Below are 12,857 nucleotides of genomic sequence, written 5' to 3'. Positions count from 1 at the left end.
TGTAAAAGTGTTCCTATTTCTCCACATCCTCTCCAGCACCTGTTGTTTCCTCACCAAAGACTTGGAACCAAGCCAAATGTCCAACAATGATAGACTGGATTAAGAAAATGTGGCACATATACACCATGGAATACTATGCAGCCATAAAAATAATGAGTTCATGTCCTTTGTAAGGACATGGATGAAGCTGGAAACCATCGTTCTCAGCAAACTATCACAAGGACAAAAAACCAAACACCGCATGTTCTCACTCATAGGTGGGAATTGAACGATAAGAACACATGGACACAGGAAGGGGAACATCACACACCAGGGACTGTTGTGGGGTGGGGGGAGGGATAGCATTAGGAGATACACCTAATGTTAAATGACAAGTTAATGGGTGCAGCACACCAACATGGCACATGTATACATATGTAACTAAGCTGCACGTTGTGCACATGTACCCTGAAACTTAAAGTATAATAAAAAAAAAGGAAAAAACAGTATCCCAGAAATTCTCAAATTTAAAAATTTACTGAAGCACAAATTGGTACTGCATGTAGACTTGGTGAACTGAAATTAGTCCTTTAAGCAATGAATGAGCATATCTGACAGCCCAGTGCTCCCATCCCAAAGTAGCTTGATAGTTCTCAGTTCATCTTCTACATAAAGCAACATTGAAAAATTGATTATAAAAACAGTTCTCCAAGGAAAGCAACCTGCTAGTGCTAGTAGAGAAAAAAAAAGTAAAGAAGGCTAAGAAAATGATAGCTTTCTAAAGCCATAAAATAGAAAGCTATTGGCTACATGCTATATTGTGATAGTCATGAATGTGTGCATTTGAAAGTACTATTAGCCATATCCCATGCTCATGTCAAATGAGTTATCAGGACAGGGAGCAGTATAAAGAAGTCCAGCTGTGGTACTGTATCCTCTGGGACTTGTAGTGTATCATATATACATTGGCCCAAAATATCAATTAATTTAGCAGTGGGTTTCAAATGCCTCCTTAGTAGAGGAGGACCATATTCATGAATGTTAGATTCTAGAGGTGAATGTAACCATAAACCAAGTGCAGAGAGTGGGGGCAAGTACAATCTCCACATACTGTTATGTTGTGATACAGTGATTTTGAAGATTCAGCATATTTGACAGTCAATAGTAAAGAAAAACTAGTGTGGAGGCTTTAGGGGATAATATTGCAAGACAGTGAAAGATATGGTCCTTCTGGAAGATCAAATGAAGAGCAAATACCTGGAAGTTATCTACTACAGCATACAACAGGAACCTTCAGAGAACTATTTGACATTCTCAATAAAATGTATTTTTGAATTTTCTACTATATAATAATAGAGTACTGCTATCTGGAGAGAACAAGCCAGAATAAGAAACTTAAAATGTGAAGAAAATGGTAAAAATTTGTAAAAAAAAAAAAAAATAGATGACATGAAGATGAAAAATGTAATGAGACACAGATGAATATGCAGGAGTTTAGGATTCTACTCTGAGAATTCACAGGGGCATACATGTCTGCTCATCAGTTTTCATTATTTTTATTATTTGCATGTCTTTGGATGGAAATATGTATGCATTTTTAGGATATAAGCCAGTCACTGGGTTATAAAGTATATGCACATTCGTTGTTAGTAAACACTGTCAAACAATTTCCAAAGTGGCTGTACTAATTTGCATTCCCATCAGCAGTGTATGAGAGAGTTCCAATTACCCGCATCCTTGACAACACTTGGCTTTTACAGTAGCTACTTTTTCAAAACTAGAATTGGTGTGTGTGTGTGTGTGTGTGTGTATATTTGTATCAATTTTTGGTTTTAATTTGCATTTCTCTGATGCCTAGTAAATGTGACCAACATTTTATATGTTTCCTACCCCTTGGATATACTTTTTTGGGTTCACATCTTTTATCCATTTTCTACTGGACATTCTACCTTTTTCTTATTAACTTGTATGAGTTCTTTATATATTAGGAATACAAGTCCCGTTCTGAAGCTTGCCTTTTCATTTTAATAATTTTAATGAACACAATAACTTATCAATTTCCCCTTATAATTGGATCTTTTTGTGTACTATTTTGAATACTATTTAAGAAATTTCTGCCTAGATTTCTTAGGCAAATTGTTTAGATGTTTTCCCCCTCCCAGATGAAAACTGTATTTTTTTCTAAGAGCTTTATTGTTTTACTTTGCCTATCAAGATCTATGATTCATCTGCAATTTATTTTTGTGCATCAAGAGTCAAGAGACACTTTTCTATATTGATATCCAGTTGAACCAACACTATTAGCAATGAAAAACCTTTGACCATCAATATGGTCACCAATCAAATGACCACATATGTGAGTCATCATTGACATTTGTATGATGTTGAATCTTCTTATCTACTGGTTCTGACCTAAAGCTAATTCTGGTGAATCTAGAACACTTAGTGCAATCTTCAGATCACAGTGGAAGTTCATGGAAGCCACGTGACAAAAGGAGTTACAACCTAAGTCCACCACATGGTTGGCCCAATGGGATGCTGAACCTATTCCTCAGATATTTTGTTTCTGTGTATATGGTTGGAATAAACAATCAGCAGCTGACAAAACATCCACATTGGCTTCCTAATACATTAAGAATTATGCAAAGAAGAGTCAGTGTATCTCCCTCTCCCTACCAAAATATTAAATCAAAAGTAATATATCTTCATAGAAAATTCTGAATTTAATGCTACCATAAATAATTTCAAAGATACAGATTGATGACTCCTGTCATACTACCATTTGAATCACCATTTGGTCTATGCAAGAAGACAACTAGAGTTTGGGAAATAGCATTAAATCATTGATAACTAGGTGATGATTTTAATTGGAGTTGATCTTCCAGATGTGGTCTCTTTATTGGGATCAAATCACAGTATTAAAAAAAAAAAAGCAACACAACCCGTATTACTTAGTGGCAGATATTATCCTGGTAAGTGCTTTTTTTATATCCCCTGAAACAAAAATTACCAGAAATATTTTGAGTTTTACTTTTTAAAATTTATTTTTAACTAATAATAATTGTACATATTCATGGGGTACATAGTGATGTTTTGGTACATATATGGTGATCAGATCAGGGTAATTAGTATATACATCTCATTTATCATTTTTAAAAAAAAAAACAAACTTTTTTTAACCTTTTAAGTTCAGGGGTACATGTGCAGATTTGTTGCATAGGTAAGCTTGTGTCATGGGGTTTGTTGTAGAGATTATTTCATCACCCAGGTATTAAGCGTAGTACTCATTAGTTATTTTTCCTGATCCTCTCCTTTGTCCCAACCTCCACCCTCCAACAGACCCCAGTGTGTATTGTTCCCCAGTGTGTGTCCATGTGGTCTCATCATTTAGCTCCCACTTATAAGTAAGAACATATCGTATTTGGCTTTCTGTTCCTGTGTTACTTTGCCGAGGATAATGCCCTCCAGCTCCTTTCATGTCCCTGCAAATGTCATGATCTCATTATTTTTCATGGCTGCACAGTATTCCATGGTGTACTGTGTACATTTTCTTTATCTAGTCTATCATTGATGGGCATTTAGGTTGATTCTGTGTCTTAGCTCTTAGCATTTTGTTTTCATTTGGTAGGGTCAGAAGCACAACTTTTCAAAAATTTGACACAATGGTATCTCACCTCTCCAAAACCAAAGGCTTCAACTTCCCACGTGACATTGCACTGGTCTACTATATCCTGCTAAATGAACCTGATAAGCAGGAAGTAGCAGACACTAAGATGCATGCTATCAGATGAAAAACAAATTCTTGAAGAATCGCCACACTGTCTTCCACAATGGTTGAACTAGTTTGCAGTCCCACCAACAGTGTAAAATTGTTCCTATTTCTCTACATCCTCTCCAGCACCTGTTGTTTCCTGACTTTTTAATGATTGCCATTCTAACTGGTGTGAGATGGTATCTCATTATGGTTTTGATTTGCATTTCTCTGATGGCTAGTGATGATGAGCATTTCTTCATGTGTCTGTTGGCTGCATAAATGTCTCGAAGTGTCTGTTCATGTCCTTTGCCCAGTTTTTGTTGGGGTTGTTTGATTTTTTCTCATAAATTTGTTGAAGTTCTTTGTAGATTCTGGATATTAGCCTTTTGTCAGATGGGTTGATTGTAAAAATAACCATCATTCTGAGCAAACTATCGCAAAGACAGAAAACCGAACACCGCATGTTCTCACTTATAGGTGGGAACTGAACAATGAGGGCACTTGGACACAGGGTGGGGAACATCACACACCAGGGCCTGTCATGGGATGGGGGGAGGGGGGAGGGATAGCATTAGGAGATATAACTCATGTAAGTGACGAGTTAATAGGTGCAGCACACCAACGTGGCACAGGTATACATATGTAACAAACCTGCACGTTGTGCACATGTACCCTAAAACTTAAATTTAAAAAAAAAAAAAAGAAAAACAAATTCCATGTAGAGGCTGGATCAGTAAAGTTTCTAAGGACTCCAACGGTCTGAGTCATAGTAGAATATCCCTTTCAACATGAAAGGCAATTTGCTGCACATTAATCTCACCAACAGAGTATTGATCGTTTTTGTGGCCCACTTTAAGAAAAACATGTACCATACTTGGGTGTGATATGCTGACCTATTTATTGAGCATTCTAAAAGACTGTCAAACATGAGTGGGCTCAGAGCAAGAGAAGGCCTGTTGTTCGTTGTTCGTTGCAGAGCATGCAACTCTGCCACTTGAACTTTATGACCCAGCAAAGTCAGCAGTTCTCAGATGTGCACAATTAGGATACTGTGTAAAAATTGTAGCAATCCCCAGTAGCGTACTCCTAGAGGATTTTGCTGTAATTATTCTTTTGATTAAAACTTTTTGGTGGCTAGTGGACCTTGTAGAGTCAATGGTTCAATATGGGACGCCCAATGAACATACAAGTGGAGTTATCTATCCTGGACTGGGTATTAGCTGATCCCCTAAGCCATAAGTCTAGGGTGCCCAGCCAAGACTCCATAATCAAGTGGAAGAGGTAAATATATGAAATTGAATTCAAATAGATGTTAAGGCACAAAATATGAGTTTGCTTTCTATTTCCAGTGTGCATACTCATACTGCAATGTACTGTTGCCAACAACACGGGGTACATAGTGATGTTTTGATACATAGAATGTCAAAACATAAGGAGGGCCCTACATTAAGTTGATTGAGAAGGAAAATACTATTTCCTGCTTTACCAGCTAGCTCTGGATTATATGAGAGTAAATCAGAATTTCCAACTTTGTTGCTGTTGCCCACTTTATTCAGAAAAAAAAAAATGGTCTGAGGTGTGACTCTTTCTCATTTCTCTGGAAATAGCTAATAGTTTGTCCATATATATATATGTGTATATATATATGCTAAAAAGCTAATAGAGGAATACCTGATTAACACAAAACAAAAGGACATAAGACAGATAAGACAAATAGAAAAATAGCAAAGTGATGGAACTAAATATAACTGTATCAGTAATCACATCAAATGTAAATGGTCTAGATATCCCTAAAGACAGATTAATTTTAAAAAGGAAGACCTGCCTACTGTCTACAGGAAACACACTTCAAATACAAAGACATAAATTGAGTGTAAAAGGATAGAATATCATACAAACACTAATCAAAAGAAAGCCAAAATGGCTATATTAATTTCAGAAAAAATAAACTTTAAGACAAGGAATATTATTAGATCCAAAAAGGAAATTTTATAATGATAAAAGGGTTAATAAATCAGGGAGATATAACAAATGTAAAGGTATATGCCCCTAAAAGCTTTAATATACATGAAATGAATAAAATGAAAAAAGGGATAAATGGAAAATTCAAAACATTATTTTTAATATACCTCTTATAGTAATTGATCAAATGACTGAGCAAAATGTCATGAAAGATAAAAGATTTGAAAAACACTATCCACCACTTTAATTTAGTACTATAAAAGTCTTAAAAGTACACATTTTGATCAAATAATTACATTCCTAGGAATGTAAAGAATCAGAAATATGAACAAACCTGTAACACAAAATATCCATCTAACTTCATTTCTAATGGTAAGACATAGATATAACCTAAATTTCTTATTTTTGTTTTTTAGAGATGGGGGTTTCACTATATTATCCAAGCTGGACCAGAAGTCCTGGACTCAAGTGATGCTCCCAGAGGTATCAGCCTCTCGAGTAGCTGGGTCCACAGGTGTATACCAGTGTGCCTGGCTCTAAATTTTTAATAACACTGAATTTTAGGTATTGCAAATGATCATATGTATATACAAACACTAAAAATGTTTATGAAAATATGTTAACCTAAGTATTTTATGTAACACTATCTGAGAAAAAGATAAATTTTTAACAATAGTCATAGGCAGGTAGTGGGGAGGTAAGGGAACTTTGGCCTTCTGTAGTTTATATTTCGATAATGTTAAAATTTCAAAATTAAATCTATATTACTTTTTTAATTAGAAAAAAGTATTAAGAAAAAGCAGAATGTGAAATTGAATACACAGTAGAATTAACTATGTAAAGCTTAGCTATGAATACATAGAGAATATGATCACTTCCCTTAAGAGACTTAGAACTGTAGGGACAGCTGAGAGATACTCAGGTATAGAGTGATTACAGCTGCCATGAAAGTACATGATGTGGCACCTGTCTGAGACTGGGATGGGAGCGGGTGAGCAGTATGTGGGAGGCTTTGGAGAAACAATCTTTACGGAAAAGCTAAGACAGAGAAAGTTACTCATTTGACCCATCTGCAGCATTTGGCTGCTAACAATTTCCTTCTTCTTAATTTCAAACACTCCTGGTTTCATCTTACATGTCTGACCACTTCTCTGTCTCTTTGATTCGCTCATCTTTTTCTACCTACCTTTAAATCTTGAAGTTCCTCAAAACTTGGTGTGGGAGATTCCAAAAATGGCTACAATGCTAAATTGTAAATAATAGAGTTGCTGAGGAAACTGAGATGGCATGGGAGGAGCCTAGAGACAGTATACAATTCTTTCCCCTCTTTACAATTTTGAAGTTCTAGTTTTTTTTTTTTTTTTTGAGATGGAGTCTCACTCTGTTGCCCCAGCTGGAATGCAATTTGTTATCACAACAATATGCAAACAGGCCAGGCATGATGGCTCACACCTGTAATCCCAGCACTTTGGGAGGCCGAGGTGGGCAGATTACCTGAGGTCAGGAGTTCAAGACCAGACTGGCCAACATGGTGAAACCGCCGTCTCTACTAAAAATACAAAAATTAGCCACGCTTGGTGGCAGGTGCCTGTAATCTCAGCTACTCAGGAAGCTGAGGCAGGAGAATCGCTTGAACCCAGGAGGCAGAGGTTGCAGTGAGCCGAGATCGCCCCACTGCACTCCAGCCTGGGAGAAAGAGCCAGACTCCATCTCAAAAAAAAAAAAAAAAGTTTAAGAAATCAAATAATATAAAACTAATCATGAAAAGAGGCATCTCTGCTCTACCCGTCTGTAGCCTTCTTCTCCTCCACCATCCTCCCGGTGTAGTTCTAGCCCAGCTGTAAACTAAATCATGATAGAGTGTTTCCATCATTGGGAGTGCATTAAGAAAGGTCTTTCTTGTCCTGTTTTCTGGATTTTGGAAAAATTATTAATGCCTCTTGCTTTTTTTTTTTTCTAATTAGAAAGTCTCAGGGTCTCCCACACATTGTAAATCCTTGTCAAAACTATTTTCTGTGTGGTCAAATGCATCAGATAATCCACGTTTCTAAAACCACACCCTCTCCATTTTAAATTCTCTGTAGTTAGAGAATGATTTCTGACTCCTGAGGCAGGCAAGGGTGGTTGGTTGGCTTCCCAGTGGGGAGGTGGGCATGGGGGATGGCATCAGAAAGTATGACAGAAACTTTCAGGTAACCCCCTCTGCTTTTAGTCCCATGACTTAACCTCATCTTCCATGGAGCCTGCTGCTACCAAATCCTGAAAAGCTCTCAATTCTCATCAGCAGCGCTGGGTTTCCATCTTCCTCTGTTCTGCTTTCAATCTTAGAAAAATGTGTTTACATCTCCCGTCCATTATTGCCTCTTCTCTTTCTCTAAAATCTTATGGTTTGACTTATTTTACTGTCAATTTAGTGAGAATTGGGAAGGGCAGAAAGAGGAATGTCTTCAGTCCATCATTGAAACAGCACTCCTACTCTTACCTTTTTAATCAACTTGTACAAAAGTTACCTTTTCTTCTGTACAATTCCTTTCTCAGCTACCCATGTACCTGTGTGTGCCCCTCTCCTAACCCATGTAGTCAAGTTCCCACTTCCCTTCTTCCCTCACCTGGCCGATCTTGATCTCCTATTAACCTTTTCCTGTGGAATAACGTCCTGGACATCAGATGCAGACAAGAAGAAACAAAAGAAACTGGAGAATATTTTGAATATGGTTGTTGTTCTCTGAGAAGTCATCTGGCTCCTTCCCTCAAGGAGAGGCCACTTCCCTAACTCAATGTTCTCAGGAAAAAGTTAGCCTTGGTAGCTCACCCATCAGCCGTTCATCATGCACGGCTCCCAGGTCACAATGAGGTCCAGCCAGCTGACCTGCAATGCATTCTCATTCCTGGAATGTTGACGTCTCCCTGGTAACAATTTCCATGGGTTCTCACGTCTTTTTATGTTGCCATTTAACAGAGTATTGAAAACTGCAAACTTTTCTGGAATTCTTACTGAAATTAGTTTCATTTGGGGACATTATACTAATCCCATTATATAGCAGGCTCAAATTTCTAAAAGGGTCCTTGGGCACACGTACTACGAAATACCCACATGTATGCCTATCTTCTCTATCTATACTCACTCCTCGGGTGCCCTCATCCCATTTATGCTTTTATATGCCATCTCTATGCTGCTGGCGCACACATTTATTTCTAAAGTCCTGGCCTCAACATGTATATTTGACTGTCCACTCTACTTTTCTACTTGGTTTTCTAATATGTATCGCCTAACATAATCAAAACCAAGCTGTCAGTGCAGCAAACTTTAGCTCTGGTAATCTTTTCATTATTAGATTATAAATGATTTTTTAAAGTTCTTTTATCTGTATATATCACCAGCATCTGACTGAGAAATTGACTGTATTTTGGTTTCTTAGTCGTGGACTCATCAGGTATCCATCTCATCAAGGTATCTACCTTAGGGCTGTTTTGAAGGTCTGGGCTTTTATGATCCCGTGGTAGATCTAAGGGACTTTTGTTTAAAACAAAAAAACACCAACAACAACAAAAGCAGATTTTCTGAGGCATGGTTGAAAATAGAAAAGGCTGCCGGGTATGGTGGCTCATGCCTCTAATCCCAGCACTTTAGGAGGCCGAGGCAGGCAGATTACCTGAGGCCAGGAGTTCAAGACCAGCCTGGCCAACGTGGTGAAACCCTGTCTCTACAAAACATACAAAAATTAACCGGGCACGATGGCACATGCCTGTAATCCCAGCTACTTGAGAGGCTGAGGCAGGAGAATCGCTTGAGCCTGGGAGGTGGAGGCTGCAGTGATCTGAGATCACACCACTGCACTCCAGCCTGGGTCACAGAGCAAGACTCTGTCTCAAAAAAAAAAAAAGAAAAGAAAAGAAAATAGAGAATGCTTAAAGAGTCGACGTGGGATGTGGAGGTGGAAGGATGGGAGGAAAAATGGTGAGTTCCTCAAGGGGTGTACATGCCCCCAACACTTGGAGATAAACAAAATATATTTAACCACTTATATTAATTCTAAATATATATTTAAATAAATATTAATTTCATTTAACATTGTAACAAACAATAAAAGTTCTAAGTATAATTTTAAATGGCTGTTCTGTATGGATCTAATACAATTTACCTTCATCATTTCCTGTTCAGTGGATATTTAACTTGTTTCTATTTTTCACAGTTATGAATGATGCTATATATTTTGTGGAAATCTGCATTTTGGATTATTTCCTTAGGATAGATTCTGAGAACTGGAAGTGCCAAATCAGACAATATTAACAGTTTGAGAGTTTTCAATATATACAATCAAAGTGTCATACAAGCATGTAATTACAATTTAAACAAGTATGCTCAAGCATTAGACATTTGCTGTTTGATAACTGCATACTTAAAACAGTATATCATTGTTTTATTTTACATTCATCTGATTATTTTGTTGCCAGGGGACAAGGTCTCACTCTAGCACCCAGATTGTAGTGCAGTGGTGCAATCAGGGCTCACTGCAGCCTGGACCTCCCAGGCTTAGGCTATTCTGCTGCCTCAGCCTCCTGAGCAGCTCAAACGACAGGGGGGTGCCACCATGTAGTTTTTTATTTTTTTGTGGAAATGGGGTCTCGCTATTTTGACTACGCTGGTCACAAACTCCTGGGCTCAAGTGATCCTCCTGCCTCAGCTTCCCAAAGGGCTGGGATTACAGTCATGAGTCACCATTTGCGAGTAAAATTTTTACTGTTTCTTGGGTAATTCTCTGAATTTTTCACAACTTTTTCTCTTTTACTGAACTTGAGTCTCAATATATTTTTATTGCTTTGTGTGATTTATTTATATACTAAACACGATATTCCCTTAGAGAGCTGTTAAAAATACTTTCCTTCTTTGTTATTGGTTTTTTACTTTGTATTGTTTTGTTTTCAATTTTTAAGTCAAAACAATTTTTTTAATTTTCTTTAGGTAAGAAATCAAATCAACCAGTCTTCTCTTTCATTGCCTTTGGGCTAAATATCCTGTCCAATCTCTGGATCAGAAGACTATTCATTTTTATTTACATTTTGTTGTTTTTAAATGCAGTCTTTTAATCCATCAGAAAATAGGTGAGCATTTAGTAAAATAATTCTAAACAGACTGTTTTCTAATTACTTTATAAGTAATCATTAAATAATCCTACCGTTTATTACTTATGTTATGTCATTTATCAGATATTACATTTTATTTGTATCAAATTCTTCTTCTGAATTATTTTTTACTTATCTGTCAGTACTCTACAAATATAATTGCTATGCTTTATAATAAGTAATATTTTCAATACAATCCAGTAAGCTTGTTTCTGCCTCATTATACTTTTTCAGCATTTTCTTAATGTTGTTATATTTCACCTGTTTATTCTTCTAAGTGATACTAAAAAAAAAATTGGCAATTTCCAAAAGCAAAAAGAAATCCAATTTAATTTTTATAGTAATTACATTAAAACTTAGTTAATTTGGGAAGAATTGACATTTCCACATTAATCATGCTTCTCTTCAGAAATATTTCACATGTCTACATCATTCAAATTATTTTCTGTCTCTCAGATAAATTTCATCATTTTCTCCATAAAGATTCACAGGTTTCGTTTTAGTGTTATTCATAGACATTTTCTCTTTTTTGTTGCTAATACAAACAATCATTTTTTTATTGTAACTGCTAACTGGTTACTGCCACAGAAATTAGCCACAATAATTTTAACCACAAAAACTTAAGTATTAGCAAATGCTCATTCATGTAAAAGAGAACAAAAATCTCTGTAAAATCCTCATTATGCATCTAACTTCAAGAGTTGTAATTTTCTGGTGAATCCTCTAAAATAAACTTTATATGCCCCAAGGTAATTAAATAAGTTGATCTGTTCAATTATTTAAGCAATAAACTTTTGGATAAAGTATACTACTTACTAAAATCACCATTATTAGTTAAAATGGTTGACCTGGGATCATAATTTTTGCCAATGATCACATCACAGAGCCAGTTGTGTACTGAGATTTCTCCTAGTCTGTGATAATAAAGCCATGCAATCTGCATAAGGAAGAATGCTTAACTTTTTCTCCTCTCTAATGGGGACCTGCAGGGAAGAGGGCAGGTGTCCCCCTTGTTTGAAGGTGGTGCAGTCTCTAAGAGACATGTGCCATACAGAAGAAAGGCCAGAATGTGTCCTTTTTGTAAGGGCACATTTCCCATGAAAATGAATTAATCTGGGCAGACTGTCAATGACTGTCAGTGATTACATGTGACAGAATTTCAACTCAACCCAGCTTACGGCAAAAAAAAAAGCAATTTATTTACTCCAATCACTGGGAAGCCCAACAGGAGACCAGGCACACTCAGGGTCTTCCTCTCCCTCATGGCTTCATCTGCCTCCTCATTTTTCCTTTTGGTTCTGCTTGTCTATGCTTCTTCCTTATTGGCTTCACTCTCCAGTGGAGATAAGTACAGTTTATCTCTAACCCTGAAACTCATGTGTCTTCCCACATATTTGCCATGTGTATTAGTCTGTTCTCATGCTGCTAATAAAGCTATACCCAAGACTGGGTAATTTATAAAAGAAAGAGGTTTAATGGACTCACAGTTTCACATGGCTGGAGAGGCCTCACAATCATGGCAGAAGGCAAAGGAGAAGCAAAGTCACGTCTTACATGGGAGCAGGCAAGAGGGCTTGTGCAGGAGAACTCCTATTTATAAAACCATCAGATCTTGTGAGACTTATTCACTACTAGGAGAACAGTATGAGGGAAACTGCCCCCATGATTCAATTATCTCCACCTGGCCCCACCCTTGACACGTGTGGATTATTACAATTCAAAGTGGTATTTGGGTGGGGACACAGCCAGACTATATTACCGTGTACTTCTCATTTTCTCTGGTTAACATATCATTAATACAATAGACTAATATGAAGTTCTGAACAATGTCCAGATAATCCAAGTCCCTTCAGACTGCATTACAACAGAGGGAAAGACAGCATAGTCCAGACAAAAGACCATAAATGCATACTGTGGTTCAATCTACAAAACTTAAAACTGGTTCTCAACTTTCTTCTTGATAATGAAAGAATACATTCACCATACTGATAGCTGTAGACCATTTATCCAACACTATGTTAATGTGTTCTAGCAAAAG

The 12,857-nt window shown here is 36.9% G+C and overlaps 1 long non-coding RNA gene across 1 annotated transcript in view; it reads right to left on the bottom strand.

Moving 5' to 3' along the window:
- Window positions 1–8,464, bottom strand: part of LOC129491484 (uncharacterized) — a 206,073-nt gene extending 197,609 nt beyond the window's left edge. The window contains exon 1 of the long non-coding RNA XR_010114136.1: window positions 8,305–8,464. This is a non-coding gene — a long non-coding RNA (uncharacterized lncRNA). The remainder of the gene's footprint in view (window positions 1–8,304) is intronic.
- Between the last annotated feature and the right edge of the window lie 4,393 nt (window positions 8,465–12,857).

This window comes from Symphalangus syndactylus, chromosome 10 (assembly GCF_028878055.3).
Source record: "Symphalangus syndactylus isolate Jambi chromosome 10, NHGRI_mSymSyn1-v2.1_pri, whole genome shotgun sequence".
Classification (NCBI taxonomy): Eukaryota; Metazoa; Chordata; class Mammalia; order Primates; family Hylobatidae; genus Symphalangus; species Symphalangus syndactylus.
The sequence above is the reverse complement of the archived record's forward strand: the minus strand, read 5'-3'. Positions and strand labels throughout refer to the sequence as shown.